The sequence below is a fragment of the Podarcis gaigeae genome (assembly GCF_964106915.1).
Source record: "Podarcis gaigeae genome assembly, chromosome: 2".
Lineage (NCBI taxonomy): Eukaryota > Metazoa > Chordata > Lepidosauria > Squamata > Lacertidae > Podarcis > Podarcis gaigeae.
The window spans coordinates 89,641,354-89,662,782 of record NC_139679.1 but is presented as its reverse complement, the minus strand read 5'-3'; the positions used below and the strand labels follow the sequence as shown (position 1 = coordinate 89,662,782).

At 41.3% G+C, this 21,429-nt stretch overlaps 1 protein-coding gene across 2 annotated transcripts in view; it reads right to left on the bottom strand.

Annotated features, from left to right (window-relative positions):
* Positions 1-14,820, bottom strand: part of TMCC1 (transmembrane and coiled-coil domain family 1) — a 103,391-nt gene extending 88,571 nt beyond the window's left edge. The window contains exons 1-2 of one of the 2 annotated variants that reach the window (XM_083724652.1): positions 14,549-14,820; positions 355-411 (exon numbers count right to left, since the gene is read on the bottom strand). The gene's annotated coding sequence lies outside the window, so the exon portion shown is untranslated. The remainder of the gene's footprint in view (positions 1-354; positions 412-14,548) is intronic. The other variant, XM_083724653.1, reaches the window with a different exon arrangement.
* Between the last annotated feature and the right edge of the window lie 6,609 nt (positions 14,821-21,429).

Here is a 21,429-nt window from a genome sequence, read left to right as displayed (position 1 = left end):
TTTGCAGGTTTGCCCCTTACCCTTGAAATTCTCCATAAAAAATTTTTTTTGTATGTTCACTAAATTGCTTTGAAATATACTACTATAGCAATGGCTAAGTCTCCAAGCTTATTACATGGAGAACTTTCACTGGAACTCATGTACTACCAGTTTTAGGAAAAAAAAAACCAGCCAAAGTGCTACCTAATGCAGAAGAAGAAACAAGCTGCAAAACACCATATATACAGTCGGTGGACATACGTATTTACAAACATTGCAGAACTATTCTAGCATCCTCTCAGGTGAGACTTAACACAGCTATTGCAACTCAGATGCCAAGACACTACTTAAATATAGGGAGGAAAAGGTACTTACCTCCACCACTTATCCTTAAACATGACTGGCTGGTGGGGCTCCTCTGTCAAACAGCAGCTTGGGGGAGAAAAAGTTAGACAAAACTTAGAAAAGATACATACACATCAAGGGAATGTGACTTACTGAGGTTATTTTAAGTCCAACACTGTAATAATATGCCCCTAGTTATGGTTGGTCTCAGCATTACTAATAGGCAACAAAGAAGGAGTAGAAAAATGTGATGACTTCTGTGCACCTGCACATTCTGCTAAACTTCAGCTTACACAGCCATGCCCCTATTCTGTCTCTGCAGACAAAGAACTTGCTGGGAATTTGCCACAGTCAGTGAAAACTCTTGAATATTTGCAAGCTGAACTTTCCACATGCTCAAAGCTATTCAGGGATAGGTTTGCAACAGTGGATTAAGCTTCACTGAAAGGCTTTTCTGCCAAAAATAAATAAGATACCTTTCATTCTTTAATTATTATTTTTTTAATTTTCAGTTTTTTTACAAAAAATAACACCACCAAAGTTACATGAGAAGACTGCTTCTAAAGCAGTAGGACTTCCCCTTCTCCTACCTAAATCAGCTGCTGTGGGTCCCTCAGAGTACATGGGGGGAGACTGGAGAGGAAGCAGGCCCCATTATGTGAGCACTTCTGCACAGACCTCATTGGAGTGCACACTATGATTTATTATTTTTAGCATTAACGAATACTAGAGCAGGAAAAGAGAATTCAAATCACAGAGAAGGCCCAGCAAGCTGAAGGGTTAAACTTCAAAAATGTTTCATAAAAGCATCAAAAATTGGAAGGCACACAACTATCCCATATACAAATTTTAATCAGGAAGTAGTAATTGAAGCAGCATATGGCAAAGCACCTCTTACACAGGGATCTCTAATTCAGATTATTGCATTTTGGCTTGAATCCTAATTTTCCTCCCATGAATGAAACAAAGTCCACATACATGGAACAAGGATTTCCCATCTTCTGCAGCTCCCTATACCCTCTGAAAATGAAAGATTGCTTCTGTTTAGGAGACCCTTGGGAATGGTGCAGAATATGATGTAGGGGGCCTGGGGATGGAAGAATTGGCAGGAATCACTTTTTCCTTTAAGTGAATGAACAACTTAGAATCAAACTCTTTCCAACATCAAAACTTGTGGATGTTTCCACGTATATAAATATTGGGAGATGGGGGAGATTTTACAGGCAGATATTGATTTCCAGTGCACACATACCATGTTGGTGCTTTATTCCCATATTTTGCTCACTGCCATATTTGTGTTGACGATAAACATTTAACTAACTACTGTGGACAGAATAAGTTGCCATTCAGATGATCTGTATAGGAAAACTCTTACCTACTAGAACCAGAATATCAAAATAAGGGTGTGTTGAGGCCAGTGTCCTTGCTGCATTTCAATTTAGTCTTGTCACTATCTGCTCCGATAACTAATGTCCATTATATCTTGTACACTGTGCATTCTCCTTCCAGATTTGTGGGATCCTTAATGTAACACTGGCACACACCACATGCAATTGATATGTTGGGGAGGTTAGGGTTAGAGCGACACAGATGTAGCCAGAAGTTAAGTAACCAGAAGTTAGCAAGCTACTTCTTAAATGGTGAATGGGCATATGAGTACGACAGAACAAAGTGAGCATTTAACATTTATTTTGAAAGAATCATAGAAATGTAGAGTTGGAAGGGACCACGAGGATCATTCTAGCCCAACTTGCTGCAGTGCAGGAATCTTTCACCCTATGTGGGGCTCGAACCCACAACCCTGAGAATAAGAGTCTCATATTCTACTGAGTGAGCTATCCCTCAGTTTGAGTAGAGACCAAGGTAGAAAGGAAAGCATCAAATTGCAAATACAGTATAGATTTATAATTTGGCCTAGTCTAGTTCTCTGTGCCATGTATTGAATTACTCACAACTGGACAAGTTTCTAAACTGCTTAAATTTTAAAATGTCCAAATCCCAGCTCCCTAATATGACATTCTAATTGTTGTAGTTAAAATTATTCCAAGAGGAGGATACAAGGATGAACAAAGCAATTGACATATTATGCCATGTCAGTCCCACGGAATACAAATCATAATCATCATTCATACAGTAGACACACAGCTGCCCTAAACAACATCTGAAAAAACAACTGATAGGCAGCTTGGATTTATTTATATCATATGAGGTAGAATAGTGCAGTTTGTGAACTACACCTGGGTAGCAGCCCAGCCAAGAAGATGGTTCACCAATGTTATCACTATTTTTTTCGATTTGGGTCTATATTTTATTTTATTTATAAATGGAGAAATGGGGGCGCAGAAGAACAGACAAGATAGGAAAGGAGAAAATGGAACAAATATTGTGAAATATTGAGTGGCTCTGTATTGTATTTCCTACAACGCACATCCTTATCCCAAGCTAGTCATAGCCTCTTCAAAATGTAACCAAATATGATGTCCAGTAGGTGAAACACAGCTTGTGGGTGGTAAAATGCTTTCCCCCAAAACACAAAGTGGAAATGTAGACTGCTGTGAGAACTGTCAAAGACACTTGTGGCTTTGGAACGATCTTGAAAATCCTAATGCTGTGAATAGCAGAATAATGCCTTATAACTTTTCAAAATAAAATTACCACAGAAGAATTACGGGCAAGCTGCCTATATGATTTTCCCACCTGCACCCCCATTCCTCCAACTGGCTAATGCCACTGAAACCTGCAGGGAGGGAGGAAAGAGGAAACCTGCATACTTATGCAACTCCTGGAAAACAGATTCCTCTGGTTGTGTCACTCAAGTGCTGCCACTTTGGTATTCTGGCCAGAGGCAGCCAGAACGTCAGCAAGAATTGTAAAATTCAAAAGCTAGAAGCTACACTTATTTCAGTAATTGTTCAAATACTTGGTCAAGTTCATTTATCATTTTTCTGTTCTTTCCCCCCTCTGTGCACCCACACAGAAAACTATGTCTAAAAAGATATATAGATACATGCAAATGAAGTTGATGCCTAGGAGATACGTACTGGTTTATAAAAATCATGAAGATAGCATATAGGTAGGCTAACTACTTGTTTCAGAGTAATGTTGTTCTGTTCATGCTGTTCTGTTCCTTGAGAACAGTTGGCTCCAGTCTTCTTATAAAAAAAAGTTGATCAATACTCTATTTTAGAGCAATTTCCTACCTGTGATGTGGAAGAAAGATAGCATTGACATACGCAGCCATGAGGCAGCTAGCAAACCATTTCAACCATAACTCAAAAGCAGAAATGTGGTCTGATTAATTTTGCTGTATATAGATGAGAGACAACAGTTTTTGCATCCAGCAGTACAAAACAGGTGATGGCTAAAGAAACTATGCCAACTACAGGGCCCTGGCTTTTTCATCACAGTAAGGCATTTGGAAGTCACAAGAACTTGCAACTGGTAAAGAAAGAATCAATAAATCTGATGTCCACCTTTCATAACCAGTACCTAGCATAGGAATCTTAACAACAGCCTTTCTGAAGAAAACTTTTATTCCATTCAGAATTACAGTTGGCACACATAAAAAAATTAATCTAAGTTTACTCAGCAGATTTTATGTCACTTAAAGAACTGGAGCAAGCACTCTTTGAAGTTTAAGAAAACTGTAAAAAACAAAATACCTGCCCCCAAAATAAGTGTTTCAGTAAGGTATGTACTTTTTCATACTTCTGATATAGCACCCTATATCAGGCTATGATAAATATTGTTTAAATATACCTTTTTTATTAAACCAAGTGCATTGTTAAGGTAAGATGACAAACATTCAAGTTATACAGGACACACACATGCTGTATAAGTGTACATATACTGCAAGTTGCTTATCACTGTTTCAGATCTGGTTTAGGTATCAATCCTGATTAACAGTAAGTCAGCTAAGGAACAGGAAGTATATACCTGTACTAAACTTAAGAGTTCTTAAGCAGTTTTCAAATTCTTATAACACATCCTTATGTTTAGATCTGCTTTAAAGCAATCCTACCAGTAAAATTAGAGGATAACTCATGTATACAACTCCAATAAGTTAAGAGCTGCATAAGGAAGACTTCAAAAAAATGCTCCTCACCATGTCAATGGATCAGGCAGGTTTTGGCTAATCAGACAATCCTAGGAGTGTCTTCCTAACACTAGAACTTCAGAGAGGGAGTGTGATCTATGTCCCATCCTCAAACATTGATATAAGGTTGTCTCTGCACCAACCAGGCAGTTGGTGCTCCCAACCACCTAGGATGGTGTTTTACAAATTGCATCACTATTACCAGCTGAATTTCGCTTCCTTCCATTCTTAATGCATTTGATGCATCACTCCTTCTAATGCAGAACTGACTGTGCATTACTCCATCCAATAGCAAACGGAGGTGGCAAGTGCGAAAAGAACTGGATCGAAGATGGAGACATTGAAAAATAAGAGGTTCTCAGTGTGCTTGAGAGAACCCAGAAATTTACAAAACCACCTTATTTGACAGAATTGATAATTATAGGTGACCAGCTGGCTCATGGAAGAGGGGTGGATTGCTCTGCCCCTCCTCCACCATTCTCTTACCTTCCATGCAGAGGAAGGAAAGCTTACCAACACATAATTTCTGTAACAGAAGTACAAATTAATCAAGGGGTGTTTTTTTTTGGGGGGGGGTCAGTCATTTTTAGAAACAATCCAAATACTGTTCTTCACCTCCCCCTTGAACCACCAGCATAGCAGAGTAAGCAAAATATCAAGTATCCAGGTCAGTTGGCCAAGAAATATCCTGAGTTCATATTCTTCGTGTACTTCCAAATATATTTGATAAGGTCAAGTGGGGAACAGTAGATGTATCACTGCACTAATCTTCCATGCAGCTTCCAAACGGTTTTGACACCAAAGAGTATGCCTACTGAACGTTTTAAGTTCAAAATGTCAGTAGAGTGGACCTGATGGCAATCATTACTTTTTGTGACAGCTTCATGTTAAAAAGTGAGCTGACTATCTTCCCAGTTTCTAGGTAGTCAAATCATCCCAAAAAATGTATCCAAGCTCCTATCATGTTGCTACCACATATCACTTGGCATAGCCCAACAAATAAGCAGTGGTTTAATTCCCCACCCACCTTAAAGCAGTACCTTCTGACATTTTAGAAAGGAACTCTGCATCAAATTTAGGGCCATAATACAAGCAGCACAACCAATTTTACCAAAGCTCAATCTCTGCTTAAGTACAGTGGTACCTCGGTTTACGAACAGTCCTGTTTACAAACTATTTGGTTTACGAATTCCGCAAAACCGTAAATAGTGTTCCAGTTTGCGAACTTTACCTTGGTCTACGAACGGAAGCAGGGCACCAGCTGTGGGGGGTCTGCTTAGGGAAAGCACACCTCGGTTTAAGAACGAATTTCAGGAATGCATTACCGTATTTTCCCATGTATAAGATATGGGGTTTTTCCTAAATGTCAAAATGTCAAATATTAGGGGGCGTCTTATACTCTGGGCGATCTCCCCCCATTTTCTTAAATCTGAGACCCCAAGAATAGGCGTCTTATACATGGGAGCGTCTTATAGACGGAAAAATATGGTAAGTTCACAAACCAAGGTACCACTATAGGTTGTGTTGTTGTTGTTGTTGCTCTTCAGGAAGATGTTTTTTAAAAGTTACCTTGCATATTTAAAATCTTGATAGATTAAGAGGTTTAAGTTCTAAAAGGGTATTTAAGGTTGGAGACCCTACAATCTTCTTCAGCTCACAGCTAGCAAGAGGCTGTGTGCCATCTTCTGCTGCCTCTCTGCCTGCCAGGTGGTTGAAAGCAAGCTTTCACTCATGTTTAGAGCAGCCGAATGATCAGGGATCATCCTTCTCCAGTATCATGTGCCCAATAATCTTGGTCACCGGGGCCTAACTGGCTCTTGACATGACAGGGTGAAAAGAGAAGTAAGATCATCTAAATCCTGCTCTTTATGTTTTTAGTTTGCAGTCAACTATTTATAACACAATGCTCAGCAACTAAAGTTACTCTTACATAGTGAAAAGTCAGCCCTGCACAGATAAGAAAACAGACCAACAGAGATCTGTCAAAGAAAGAGATTTATAGTGTAAGGATTGTCAAATGTCAGAAGGGGCACACACATATTAATTTCAGCGTTCTTAGCATACTTCAAGATATGGTAGAACAAGGTAAAACAACTCATAGAAATGACTTTGGGTGTGGCATTCTTCCAAAGAATCTTACCCTGAACCTTGCAGATCTGTGCTGCTATCTAGCTATGGACAAGTTAGCTCTGTACAGTGGTACCTCGGGTTAAGTACTTAATTCGTTCCAGAGGTCCGTACTTAACCTGAAACTGTTCTTAACCTGAAGCACCACTTTAGGTAATGGGGCCTGCTGCTGCCGCCGCGCCGCTGGAGCACGACTTCTGTTCTCATTCTGAAGCAAAGTTCTTAACCTGAAGCACTATTTCTGGGTTAGCAGAGTCTGTAACCTGAAGCATATGTAACCCGAGGTACCACTGTACTGAGCTTTCAAAAGTAGTTCACGTAGTGCTCCAATAATTATCTTTTCTGTGCACTACATGCTCAATAGTAATTGTAGACTGGTACAACATGCATGATTCAAACTGCAGCGCAGATGCTGTAGTGCTGTGACTTGGACCCCTTTCCATGTTTTCTACATGCATACATTGCATGTCCATCTTAAAATATGGTGTAATTTCACATTAATGTTAACTGCTTGCTCTTAAACATCTGCTCTCATACATCTTTGGTGTATGTTCTGATTGACTGATTGATTGATTGATTGATTGATTGACTGACTGACTGATTGATTCCATAACCCTGTATCACGAAACTTTTAATGTCTAATGTTTTACAATTTTTAATGTGCTGTAAGCTGCCCAAAGTGGCTGGGGAAACCCAGCCCGATGGGTGGGTATATATTATTAATTATTATTATTATTATTATTATTATTATTATTATTATTATTAGGCATCTATCTGGCTTTGCATGTATCTGAATACAGATCTCACACTTACAGAATCTTGAAATATACCAAGGCAGAGAATGACATTTCTGGGTATTTAATTTATACTACTAAGCATCATGGGCAAGATATACAAAAGACTACAGGCAAGAATTTCAATGCCGTCACTTCTCCTAACAAACAGCCATATATCATGACATAGAAAATGTTCTGTACAAATAAAGATTCTGATTCTTGATTTTACACATCTCATCATTACAATGGATAGCTTCACTTTTTTAAATCTATTTACTTAAACAAAAGTACATTGTGCAGCACCATTGTGCTTTCAGATTTGGCAGAGGGTTAGAAATAATGTCATTATAAAAGCTTTCTTCTTCACTGCAACCAGTAGCTTATTTTAGTTGGGGACAGTGTTGTAGACTGGTGATGTGTGGGAGGTTCAGATTCTGAGGTTTTGGGTTTTTCTAAAAGTAGATCTAGCCACCTTCAGAACAAAAAGTTACAAAGCAAAATGGGCAGAAAGCATTCCAAAGAACTGTGTTCTAAGGTTCAGCCTGCTCCCAACTTTCAGCGTTCTTAGTCAATGACTAAACACAGAGAGGTAACTGGCAAATACTAGTGAGAAATTTAGATAATTATACACAGTAAAAAACTTCCCATTCAACAGGGAAGGGCTTCATTTTGAAGCATTTTTTGTCTTCCTTGGTGCATGTGTCACTCTAGAATTTTCTCTCTCTTCAGACAATGGAAAGGGCAGACCTGGTGCATTTTAAGGGACTGCCCAGTTCACTCGAAAGCTGCTTTTTTGTCTTCAATGGCAGAAAAGAAATTGTTGCCCCCCAAAATTAACAGGAGAGATCCAGGAGTATAGTGTAGCTGTGACTGGGCAGTAGGATGCCCACCCAAAAGCACAAGTCATGATCTTTGTGACACAGGGTTAATTTCATGCAAAAGAGATTTTAACCCGGTAATACAAATACAAATAAAACGCATCATTAACACATCCATATTCTAAGGGCGAGTGGGGACGCATTGTGATTGAGAAAGTGTGGGTTACATCAGCCCTGAAAATTAGCCCACTGCTGCTGTACTAACTTTGGAGAACAGAGCTGAGACTGATTGGCAATACAATGTCTGCTTTTGCCCTCAATGCAGTATTGCTAGCCTATGTTTAACTGACAAAAGTTCAGCAGGAGGTGTGAACACATGTGGCTCGATCCTCCACATGTTGCTAAATTACAATTCTCATCATCCCTAACCACTGGCCTCTCTTGCTGGGGCTGATGGGAGTTGTAGTTCAGCGGCATCCGGAAGGCCAAAGATTCCCCATCCCTGATCTAGAGTAACATAACCAGAAACTTGAGTTCTTTCCATGGTTTAGGGTGCTAGAGCAGTGCAGAAATTCATACTGTTAAGCTTTTTCTATGGAAATAAAATTATGAGGAAAGCTTCGCCTGCTGACACTTATTACTACTTTGTAAGTAGTAGTAATACACATCTTATTATCACTTGTGTGTAACTCTAGGTTTATTTTTGGACCCTTGGACTCATACCCTCAAACCTAAGTACATCTAACTGTTAAAATAAAGGTAGGACAGAAAATACCTACCAAAGGAACTTCAAATGATACCCTCAGCCTTAAGATATAGATCCTACTATCATCAGCCAAATGATACAGAACCTGAAATAAGTATTCATTAAGGGTTGTAGTCAGGTGATCAAGTAATGCAGCTTATGCGAGAACATTCATTTCCCTACCATATTACACTTGCTGCAATAAATCTTTCATTTGAAAACACGGTTAAAAATAAGTTGCTTCACAAATATAAGCAGACATCACCATTACAGCTGCAGAGCCATTCCAGATAGATTTAAAAAACATATCTTTAAAGATGATTTCACCTACATTTAGCCACAATAAAGCAGCTGTACAAACAGACATCAAAAGAACCAAAGTAAAAGAAATGAAGGTCTGAAGTGTCTATTATTCTGAGAAAACTCAACAAGTAGTGTCAATATTTTAAGGCCTGAAGGCATAGTAAAGGAAACTCAGAACAAAATCTACCATCTTACAAACATATATATTTTCCAGAAGGCATTTTACCTGCTGAGATTATAGATTCTCTGTAGAAAATGGAAATTTATCTGCTGGATCTTTAGACCAGAAGAGGGATAGAAATGTTCTAACAATTAAATAAGTAAAAGTGGTACTTCTGGCATCAGTGCCACAGCCTACCCAGTGCTATTTTGATTCATCATGATCATCAGGGAATAAACATAAGGGGAGAGAAAAAGAAAGATAATATAGGAGGGGGAAGTTAATATAAAAGAAGCAGGGATCAAGGATAAGGTAACAAGTTGAGTGTGAAAGAATAGTAAGAAAAGCAATTGACAGGTAAAAATACTTTTGAAAGGCCTGTTGGGGTAGGGAGTAAAAAATGTAAAAGAAAAATTCTGTGACTGACTCTGTCCTTGAACCACTATTTTGTGACTGGTGGGCCTCAGTGATTTTCAGCTATCTCAAGTGAGCCCTGCACATAGAACATTTGACTATCTTATAATTGTCAGAGAGGCATATGGGAATCACAGGGTTAAATAGCTGGTGGTGACTTGTGGACTCCAATGAATACTTGCCTATTCATGAAGAATCACCATAGCTCTGCAGTGACCTTGGTTCACAGTTGGGGAATAACTGGGTTTTGTGGCAGCTGCTCCTGAGTAATTGATGATGATGATAATTTTTATAATTTGTACCCAGTCCATCTGACTGGGTTGGCCCAACCACACTGGGCAGCTCCCAACAAATATAAAAGCATAATAAAACATCAAACATTAAAAATGTCCCTATACTGTACAGGTCTGTCTTCAAGTGTCTTCTGAAAGTTACATAGTTATTTATCTCCTTGACATTTGATGGGAGGGCATTCCACAGGGTGGGTGCCACTACTGAGAAGATCCTCTGCCTTGTTCCCTGTAACTTCATTCTCACAGTGAATGAACTTTTTTGCTGATAATTCCATAGTAGGGATAGGATCAGGCATTATTCAGTCACCCCTAACATGCTTTTGTCTGGAGAAAATACTTTTCTACTGTGCTTCAGAATCTCAAGCTCTAAACAGGCAATACACCCCCACCTGCCATGCAAGAAAAGCAGTTGTAAAAATTTATATGTACAGAAAGCCAGAGTTCTTTAAAAAATCTTTTAGAAATGTCTAGCCCAGTTCAAGTGAGGTCAGTTATGCAAGCACCAGAATATCAGAATTGCAATGCTTCAGTGCACATGTGCATATTCAACTAATTTCATCTCCAATGTTCTTTACATTTTAGCTATTTGTTTTTAGCTATTTGTATTTAGATGCAACCATGTGTCATTAAGGGCTTTTGGCACTCCTTCGGAGGAAAGAAATGTTGTCAGATTACATTCAATTTACACACCATTTTTTCCCTTCACTGTCCTAGTGTCTGTTCTGCCAGAGAAAAGCAAAACCTAGACAGGGAAAGAAAGCATTTATATATAACGCTTTCATTATCCAAGTGTTCTGGGCTCTTTAACCAACAGTTGCAGCAACAGCACTACTTAAACCTAGTTGTCAAGTGTTACTATTTTAGATATCAGCAAAGAGCACATTTGGTAAGCTATGAGATCTGATCACAAGCATTAAAAAATATTTGCTAAAACACTATCAGTTGCTTTGTTTTTAAATATAGAGGGTGAAATCCAAATTCACTTCAGTGGCATTCCACTCACACAACTGGACTGCCCCTTTCTCCCAGTGCCCCCCCCCCATCGGCATGGAAGAGGAAGGGCATGGCCAATTACTCACACATGGATGCAATTAGGTAAAACTCAGAGGTCATAAGAACAACCTGGGTATGGGTGATTCCCCGTTTCTTATAAAGATGTGGATCCGTCTCAAAGTCAGTCTTAAAGAGTTTCCTTGCACAGGAATAAGTGCTTGTGCTATGATCAACAACACAAACGCATGCTTAGTCAAGTGAAAACAGAATCTGATGGAGAGGGTGAGGATTACCAGTTACATGACCATTGAGCTTTTGAATTAATTAGTCTACTGTCTCACACAGAAACACATACACAGTCTCACAAAAGGTATATACTGCTTGATTGTAAAAAAAAAAAAACCCCTTTAAGCGGTTTACTAAAAACAAAAACAAACCTTAAGATTATCAATAAAAGACTGTTAAAAACAGCTATTTAAAAACATTCAAAAGATAATAAAATCAACTAGGGCCACAGGGAAGATATAGCACTATTACTTACAATCCAAATCCATCCAGTTTTGTACGATTAACAAAATAGGAGGAACAGCTAAAATGATTAAGGCCTTGTGTTTATCTTGACACTAATTACATATCATAAGTTCCACAATACTAGTACCAAGAGAAACTTCCTCCCCAGCAAGGGTGCCAACTTGAATAAAATATTGTGGGGGCCCAGTTAAACCCCGCCCCACATAATTGAACACATGATGCAGTGCACACACACCATTTGAATGGGAATGCCCATCAACTTTGTAGAGGCCCAGCCCCCTCAAATATTTTATTGTGGGGGCTGAAGCCCCCACAGTCCCTTAGGAAGTGGCTCCTATGCTTCCCATGGCAAACAACAGATGAGGGGAGAAATTTCATCGTTTTTAAGGCCACACCAATACATTTTGGGTTGTTTAAATACCCTGGTGTATCATTTTTCTCTTTGATCTAGTATATAAAAAACCCGGAAATTTAAAAAAGTAACAATAAAACTGTGCATGCACAGATAAAACCTTTGTGCACACACAGAGCAACAACCCATATACACAGTAAAGTCCTAGTGTGGATGCAGCCTAACACAAGGTTGCTTTACTCAGTGAGAACTCTTTCCTTCTAAAGCAGGGGTGGCTAACTCCCAAGAGACTGTGATCTACTCACAGAGTTAAAAACTGGCAGGGATCTACCCCCTTTTGGGGTTCAGGTGAAAGTTGTTGAGTTTTTTTCAGGGAGAAGGTAAAATGTTGAGCTTTTTTAAGGGGAGCCACAGTTGTTCAGCTTCTTTGGGGGGAGCCAATGATCAACCAGTGATCTACCACAGATGTCCAGTGATCTACTGGTAGATCACAATCTACCTGTTGGACATGCCTGTTCTAAAGCAACCAACTCAGTACATCAAATCCAAATCAATGAATGCCACATCACTTTTTCAAAGCTGTCTCCCATGGTAACATTTTCTGTTCCAATTCTTTTAATAGCTTCCCATGCTAGAGACCTATTAAACTTCTAATTCTGCTTGGAGATATTATTACATTTATTTTAAAAAGGGAAAGGTTTGCTTAGGGAGCAACAAACCAGGAAGAATTAAGGTAACCAATTTAATAGAAGACACTTTTACTCTGCAGCATCACTTGAGGAGGATCTTCTGCTCTCCCCTAGCATGATAACTGGAATCAACAAGGGTTTTAAGTATTTACACATCAATGGTACACCTAATGGATTACAAATGCAAGGAACAGTGTAGGCTGTTGGTTAGCAAACTATCAGAAGACACTGACAACTGTACAAGAATCCCTCCCACTCAAGTTTTTCCAATATCTGCAACTGTTCCATAATACATCCCATGATACAGTCTTTCCTTCCACTCAGATGCAATGTGAGATTCTGTTCCTAAGAACACAAAAAACCTGCAAGATCAGGCCAATGACCCAGCTAGACTGGCATCCATTTCTCAGTGCAAAAACCCTCAGTGCAAAAAAATTCCCAGCAACTGGTATTAAGAGGCATACTGCCCCTGATAGCGGAGGCAGAGCATAGCCTTGTTCTCCATGAATTTGTCGAAACTCCTTTGAAAGTCATATTAGTTGCCTCCTGCAGGAGCAAGTTCCATAGTTTAACTACACACACTGCATGAAGTACATTATTTTATCTGTCCTGAATCTTCCAACATTCAACTTCATGGGATGCCCACGAATTCTAGTGTTATGAGATAAGGACAAAACATTTCTCTATCCAATTTCTTGGTCCTTGCAGTACCTTTCCTGATCTGCAGTACAGACTCAAGTTAAGCATCTAATATTGCATTTTTAAACATGTTCCAAGCATTTTGGAATGAAATGACCCCCTTGACTTTTCAATTTCCTTTTTTTCCAACCCCCTCATCTTGTGTTTCCAACTGTAATCATGTTGAATTTTCTTGGCAGCTGGCCATTTACAAGTATGTTTAGTTTAATAGCACTATGGTCACTGCTCCCAACAGCTCTGACTACACTTACACCAGGTCCTGGTCCCATAATCCTAATAATTCTTTAATAATTCACAGCAAACCAGAATACAGCTGTGCCAGTATCTTAGTTTTTTGAGTTAACCACTACCCCACTCCTTGGCAACGCTACAGAGAAAAAGCACCTTCAAATGGTGTTGGGGGCCCTCTTTCCCACACTATTCTACTTAAAACAACAACAGCGACGAAAAACCAGACCAGCAACTGAAAAATAAACCGGCCCCTGCACAGATGCAATCTCAAGTCCGGCCGCCTAAATCTGTTTACTTTTGCGATGGTGGCATGCTGCAAAGCAGAATCTGAAGGCACGGGAGAGGTGGTGGTGGGAGAGGGGAGGAAATCAAAAGAACCCGTTTAAAACACAATGCACCGCTTTAGCGTATGTCTGGTTTAAAATAGAAACTATTAAAAACGGCACCCTGCCTAAAAACCCATGCGTGCAAGGGTGCGTGTGTGCGTGTGCATACACACACTGTGTGTGTACACATATACAGTATACCCACAACCTTAAAGCAGCAACCAACATCACCAAGAAAGAGATCTAACTTTGACTTTCCCCAACCCTGCCCGTCTTTTCCTCCTCCCATGGATGCGATTAATTTCGGGGCAGAGGGGATCACTCAGAGAAGGGCTGCTTTGGAAGTGGGGGGGGAGAGAAGAGGAGGAGGAACAAACAAGCCCCCTCCACCCCGCAAAGAGTTCTGAGGGAACGAGAAGGGGCAGCAGCAGTTAGGGAGGAGGAGGAGGAGGAGGGAGCACGAGAACCGGCCCCAACTGACGAGAAAGGGGCCTCCGTGGGGGTTGGGGGGTGCATTAAGACCCTCCTCGCCCGCGACCCCGTCCCTGAGGGTGGGCGCTGAGAAGGGGGAGCGCAGCTGGGCCCTGGTCGAGGAGAGGAGGCGGCAAGAGAGGAAAAGCGGAGGGTCGGGAAAAGGAAGACGCTGCTGCTGCTGCTGGAGGGTCGCTTACCGGCTGTGGGAGTCGCGGGAAGCGACGCCCCAACGACTCCTGTGCTGCTCCTGCTGCTGGTGGTGGCGGCGGCTGGTCCTCCATCCCAGCCGGGCTCCCAGCGCCGCCGCCGCCGCCAACTCTTCTTCCCCCCCCCCTCCTCCTCCTCCTCCTCCCGCCTCCTCACGGCAAAGACAACGACGCCGCGTTATTGCGCAAGCGGGGAAGGAGGAGGAGGCGGGCGCGAGCCACAGAAGCACATAACTCTCGCTCTCTCTCTGACGTCACGCGCGTAGCTCCAGGGGCGGCGCGAGGAGCCCTTCGAGCGGCTAGCCCCGCCCCCTCCCTCCTCCTGCTGACATTGGAGGAGGAGGGCGGAGGGTTGGAACGCTGGGGATGCGGTGGAGGGTTGGCGGGAAGTGGGCGGGGCATCCTCGCGCCTCTGCGGCGGGTTCGGCCTCTGTGGTTGAAAGCGCGGATGGTGCTTCCTCTTTCCCACGGTTGCCAGGGAGCAGGCACACGCTTGGCTGCGCGCCAGAGCCACGTGCTCGGTCCGAAAGAGGGTTTTTTTTCGGGGGGGGGGTGTGTGAGATGGTAAGCAGCTTCAGAGGCGCACGCGTTGTTTTTCTTTGCTCTGACATAGAGGCTAAATTGCACGTTCGTTGCCACCTCCTCTCCGTTTATTATTGTTTTTTAGGTCATCCATCGCTTACCGGTAATTTTCATTTTATAACTCGGTGAGCCTTATTTCTGAAAAGGCGTGCATAGGATTGCACTGAAGGCACGCTTAAAAATAAGAATCCCGTATTTCATCTCAGAAGCTGAAGGTGGCTTACATTATTCTCCCCATTTTATCATCGCAACAAGATCGTGACTGATCCAACATCACATCGTTGACTGTGGAGTTGAATCCGGTTCTTACTAGTCCTATTCGGATACTGCCATGTTGATCTGAAGACAAGGAATCAAAGTTTTGCCTTAAGTCTCTGCTGTTGCAATGAACTCTATTGTAATGTATGCCCCAAAGCCGTGACAAGCCAATTTAAACACTTTCAAATCCTAACTTTTACAGAAGGTATTAGATATCCCTCGAGATTCTACACACCAAAGCTTTCAGAGCTAAAAATGGTGGCTTCCATTCATGAATCAGTGCACCTATAAAGAGTTAATGGGAAGGGATTCATGATTCGTTGAGGAAAGTAGACCAGAGGAGGCAGGCCTTTTACCAAAAAAATCTCACCCCAAATGCACACACAGGAGCTCATAATACGTTGAATAACATTTTGACATTTTCAAAAGATTGTACGAGTGCATAAAAATCAACTTGGTATTGCATGCACTTAGGTAGCTGTATTTTAAATCAGCCCCAAATATTGAAGCTTAGTTGGCTATAGAACGGTTGTGGTCAAGGAGAAGGGAAGGGGGAAATTCCATTCCACAAACAAAAGAAGCCTCTTGCTGAAGCTTGTCAGATCAGAAAAGTAATCAAGTGTCAGAAGAGGAGGGAGACAAATCAACATCGCAGCATGAAGCAAATCTGTCATTCAGCCACAAGAGTCTATGAACCTAATGTTTAGTTAGTCTAAAATTTGGACAACAACAAGCAATAGTACACGGAGCACACTGGCCAATTTGTGTGTGTTTAAAGCTCAGAAGAGCTAAAACTTCTTAACCATGATCTTGGCAACCAAAAGGAGCATACCTCTTTTGCTCCACATACCTAATTCTCAGTCCCCACCCTGCTCATTTTGTTAGCTACCAAAAGAGACCCTTTCAACTTGTTCACTATCCTGGGAAGCACTGAAAATTAAAGCTTTCTCCCATTGCCAGGGAAAGGGGCAGACTTTCCCTGGTTCTCATTTGATAACCTCTTCCTAGGGTGGGTAGGAATACCATCCTCTATTTGAACGGCAGTTTGGTCCAGTTGAAATATGCAAACCTTAAGACAAAAGGGCGGGGACCTTTAAATTGACCATCAGCTGTGAGCACCAGGCACACACTCAACAGCCACACCCTGGTCAAAGCCTTCCTCAAGATGGCCAGATTCCTGCTATTTTGAATTTTGTATCTATTGACATATGCAAATCTGTGCCCTCCTTTAATGACATGTAAGCAGTCCTATCTGTTCCTCAAGTTTCCTTTCAAACTTTGGTCATGGACAAAGGAAGGATGAGGAGAGAGAGAGAGAGAGAGAGAGAACACACTGGGGTGTTTTTGCCTTCAGTGTATAGATTCTACATTTCTTGCAATGCTGTTAGTAGGACTTACTGTACCTGACATGGGTGTGGTGGGAGTGTGAAGAGTATTAATTGGTACAATTGCACAACATTTCAACTTGTTTCAAGACTGTTAACAAAGCCTAAGCCAGTCTTCTGCTGAGCCTCTGATATTTATCCAATGTGACTGGTCTTGTGTATTTTTAGAATGCTGCACCCCTTTGAGTGGAAACGGATTTGATATGGGGAAAAGAGTGCCCTTGATCCATTTGTCTCATACAATTAGTTTATCAGAAGTGGGGGAGGGAGGGATTGTCTCAGATAAAAGTTGAAGCCATTCTTCTGATGCTGACTCAGTTCATTTGTCCATGTAAATCACAGCTCTGTTCATAGCTTATTAATTTTTCCCAAATAGTTACACAATACAGAAACACAAAGCTACTTGACTTCAAGTAACCTTTCAGAAAAAGGAATTGACCGTTTATTTTTAAGCAAAATGCTGAGTCCAATGCATGCAGAATGAGACCAGTGTGGTCCATCTAAACGAGCATCCTGCTTTCTTCCCAAAGACGACAGCTAGATGCCTACAGGAGACCCATGAGCAGGACATGAAAGCAACAGCCCTCCGCTGCTGTTGCTTTCCAGCAGCTGATCTCCAGAGGCATTTCAACTGTTTGCCATTAGCATCTTATAATGTGCATCTGAAGCCATGCATGAACATGACCAACCTGGAAACTTGCCAATAGTTTTTCCCCCTTTTCTCTTTTTGTCCAATAGCAATAGCTTCCTATTTAAGAATATAAGAACCACCCCACTGGATCAGTCCAGCATCCTGTCCTCACAGTGGCCAACCATACGACTCTCAGACGGCTTTCCGGGTCATGTGGCCAGCATGAATAAACTGCTTCTGGCTCAACAGAACACTGTGACAGAAGCCATAGCGCACGGAAATGCCGTTTACCTTCCCACCACAGTGGCACCTATTTATCTACTTGCACTGGCGTGCTTTCAAACTGCTAGGTTGGCAGGAGCTGGGACAGAACAACAGGAGCTCACCCCATCATGGGGATTTGAACCACCAACCTTCCAATCAGCAAGTCCAAGAGGCTCAGTGGTTTAGACCACAGCGCCACCCACTCCCCATAATTCTATACACCTCTGTTATGTCCTCTCTTACTCCTTTCTCCCTAAGCTAAAAAGCCCCAATAGGGGAGTTGCTCCAGCCCATTAATAATTTCCATTACACCATTCTGGATTTTTCAAGCTTTTGGGAGTGTGGAAACCAGAACTGGACACCGTATTCCAAAAGCAGTCACACATATAATGGCATTATGATATTTGCAAGTTTTATTTTCAACCCCTTAACCAATTATTCCTAACACAGAATTTGCCGTTTTCCACAGCTGCTGCACACCGGGTCAACATCCACAGCAAGCTATCTGCCATGACCCCAGTACAGTATCTCTTTCCTGGTCAGGCATTGCCAGTTCATATGGGGAAAGGGTTAAATTAACAGGATCCCTCCCTGTTTTTTCACTGGAATTGCAGTTGTCTTCTCAATTACTAAGTTGAAGTTAATTGCATCCATTGCCTCTGAGGGATGAGGCTGAGCAGGGTAACACATGTTACAAGATCCTAAGGGTCACTTTTTCTAAGGACTCACAGTTTTAGGAGGAGAGAATAAGGTACAGAGGGAGGAGAGGTACTTAACCCCTTCCCACCCTCTTTTTCCAGTGCAACCATGGCATAATACAAAAAGCTTTAAGTTTTGTAGCAATAAGTCTGGCCTTTTGTTTATATAATAAAGGCGGCTAAAGAACAGAATGCTACCATATATATTATGCCAGAATGTAATAGCTTATGTAATCCCAAAGACTTGTAAGAGTTTGTGAGATTTTCCAAACAAGGCACTAAAGATAGCAATAATGAGTCATGCTTATCACCTAATTACATGGAGATCAGCTCATAAAACATGCAATATGTTAATTGGCATGCACCACTTCATCTTAAGCATACCATGTTTTGTGGATTTGCAGATTCAAAGCGAGATTGCAAAAGAGACTTTCATTTTGTTCCAGATCAAGTCAGAAGTCGGCTGCAACAACTGTTATCATCTCAAGCTTACTCAGAAGACAATCATGCTGGCCACCAGAAAAAATTAAGAACACACATTTTAGATTTCCTTCTGAATTGTTTGGCCTGGTTCATTGTTGCCTTTGTTCTAACACGGATTCTGATCTTCAAGAGCCAGATAGGTGGGGTATGTATGTATGTACAGTATATACCGTATGTATAAATAAATAAATAAATAAAATTAAAATGATACTTGCTCAGCACTATTTGGCATCTGTCTGTTTTGGAAGACAATGGTGGAATGTGCCTTTGGGGGTGAAGTCAAACTTTTGGACGGTTGCAGCACCTGCTGTCTGAAAAGCTGTATGAAATTGAACTTTGACTATCATACAGCCATTTAATGGCATAAAACCTCTGTCTCAGTGCTTTTCCTCTAGAAATAAAGGGTGCTGGTACTGTGTACCCTTGAGAACCCACAAAAAATAAGCACTGCTCTGTGTTCAGTTACAGCAAGCCTAGAAGAATGTGAAATTGTGAGTGCTTTGTCGTAAACAGAGGTCTCTTAATGTTTAACCAAAATTAGGAGAAAGCCATATTCCTAAGGACTCCAGTGGATGAACTACCGTTGGCATTTGTCATGACAAGGATTCCAATACAGGGCTACATTTTTATTTTATTTTAAAATGGTGCGTTTTAAGAAGAAATGTTTTAACCAAGCTGTACAGTTTAATGAGAAGAGAAGAAATCTGAGGGACACTTAGCAGCCTCGTTACCGTTAGATCAACTTACTGATACTTTTGCAGGAAATATATAATTGACATCAAGAGCTCAGGAAGTCAAGCAAGTTATTTAGTTTCCACAGAAAGCAGACATGACAACTGAAGAACAGTCCTACTAATGAGCCAGTTCAGAAGTACTCTGTCATAGATTTAAGTATTATAACCCCAGCATGTTCCCCAGTATAACAACACTGCAATACGAAAGGTTCAAACTAACCTTACAATTTGAGCAGCCACACCCAGCCACACAATGCAGCTATTGGTAGCAATCTCCATTGGAGGCTCAGTCTTAATTATATAGCTTTCCCCATTCAGCATTCTTCCCAGCAAACCAATTAGCTTTCACTAACCTCTTCTAAAGGCTCTTTCTAGAAAAATACTTGCAACCGCCCTCCTTTCTCTAAAATGTTCTCTCCTTGTACCACAAAATTACTATAGAAGAAATAAAAAGCCAGATTATCTCTGGAGTTAATTATTATACGCAAAAGGTAAGCTAAGGGTTTAAGGAAATGAGTATAATATTAATGCAGTCTTAAAAAAACACAAACCTTCCCACATATTTCTGCATAATTAGTTGTACAGAAAGAGCTTGTTAACTGCAGCTTTTTGGTATTTATTAATTCACTGCTAGGTACGTGGTTTTGAAATCTTTTATATGGACCAGGCCAATGGCCTTCTGGGGAAAGGCCTTTAAACTGTCGTGTACACTTATGGCTTTGTTTAGACACAAAGTGCACACATGAGCATGGATTTGTGTAAAAAGTTCCTGTTTCATGTGAGATCTGTCATCTTAGTATTGTAATAAAGAACAATTGCCCCACTCTGCATCCCACTGGAAAACTACATTTAAGCAAACCAGCATTCTTCCCTGGTCTTTAATCACTATAGAAACCATCACTGGGTAACAGTTGGGATGTGGATTCAATGCTTCCAAGCAGCGTCATCTATACAGCTGAAAGTGGTGACTCAGATGCCGTTTGCTTCATGGGGTATCTGAGCAGAGCTGGTGTACAGTGCAAAAAAGGAGGAGTTGTTCTCATTGCACCATGGTTGGCAATTCTAAACATGACATTCAAAGCATGAGCTACTTCCAACCACAGGTATAGTCTATTCAGTGCCATTTTTAGTTGCTTGAGATGCACGTACAGTGGTGCCTTGGTTCTCAAACTTAATCCGTTCTGGAAGTCCGTTCAAAAACCAAGGCATGCCTTCCCATAGAAAGTAATGCAAAATGGATTACCGGTAATCTGTTCCAGACTTTTAAAAACAACCCCTAAAACAGCAATTTAACATGAATTTCACTATCTAACTAGACCATTGGTCCATAAAATGATAGCAATAAACAATGTACTGCAGTCACCCAATCACAGTGGCGTAGCGTGGGGGTGCAGGGGGGGCCGGCCGCACCGGGCGCAACATCTGGGGGTTAGGGTTAGGGGGCACAAATCCACGGGTTAGGGGGCACAAATTACTTGCCTTGCCCTGGGTGCTGACAACCCACGCTACACCACTGCCCAATCAGTCAGTAGCTGAACTGGGTTCTACACAGTCACAAAAACAAATTAACCAAAAAAGCCACAAAAACAAAAACGCAAAATAAATAGCAGAAACAAAAGCCCCAAACATAATCTGTTTCGGAAGTCTGTTTGACTTCCCAAATGTTCCAAAACCAAGGCGCAGCTTCTGATTGGTGCAGGCGCCCCAGAAACAATAGCCGACAGCTTCTCCAGATGTTTGGCTTCTGAAAAACATTCAAAAACTGGAACACTTACTTCTGGGTTTTCAGCGTTTGGGAACCAAGGCGTTTGAGAACCAAGGTACCGCTGTATTTGGG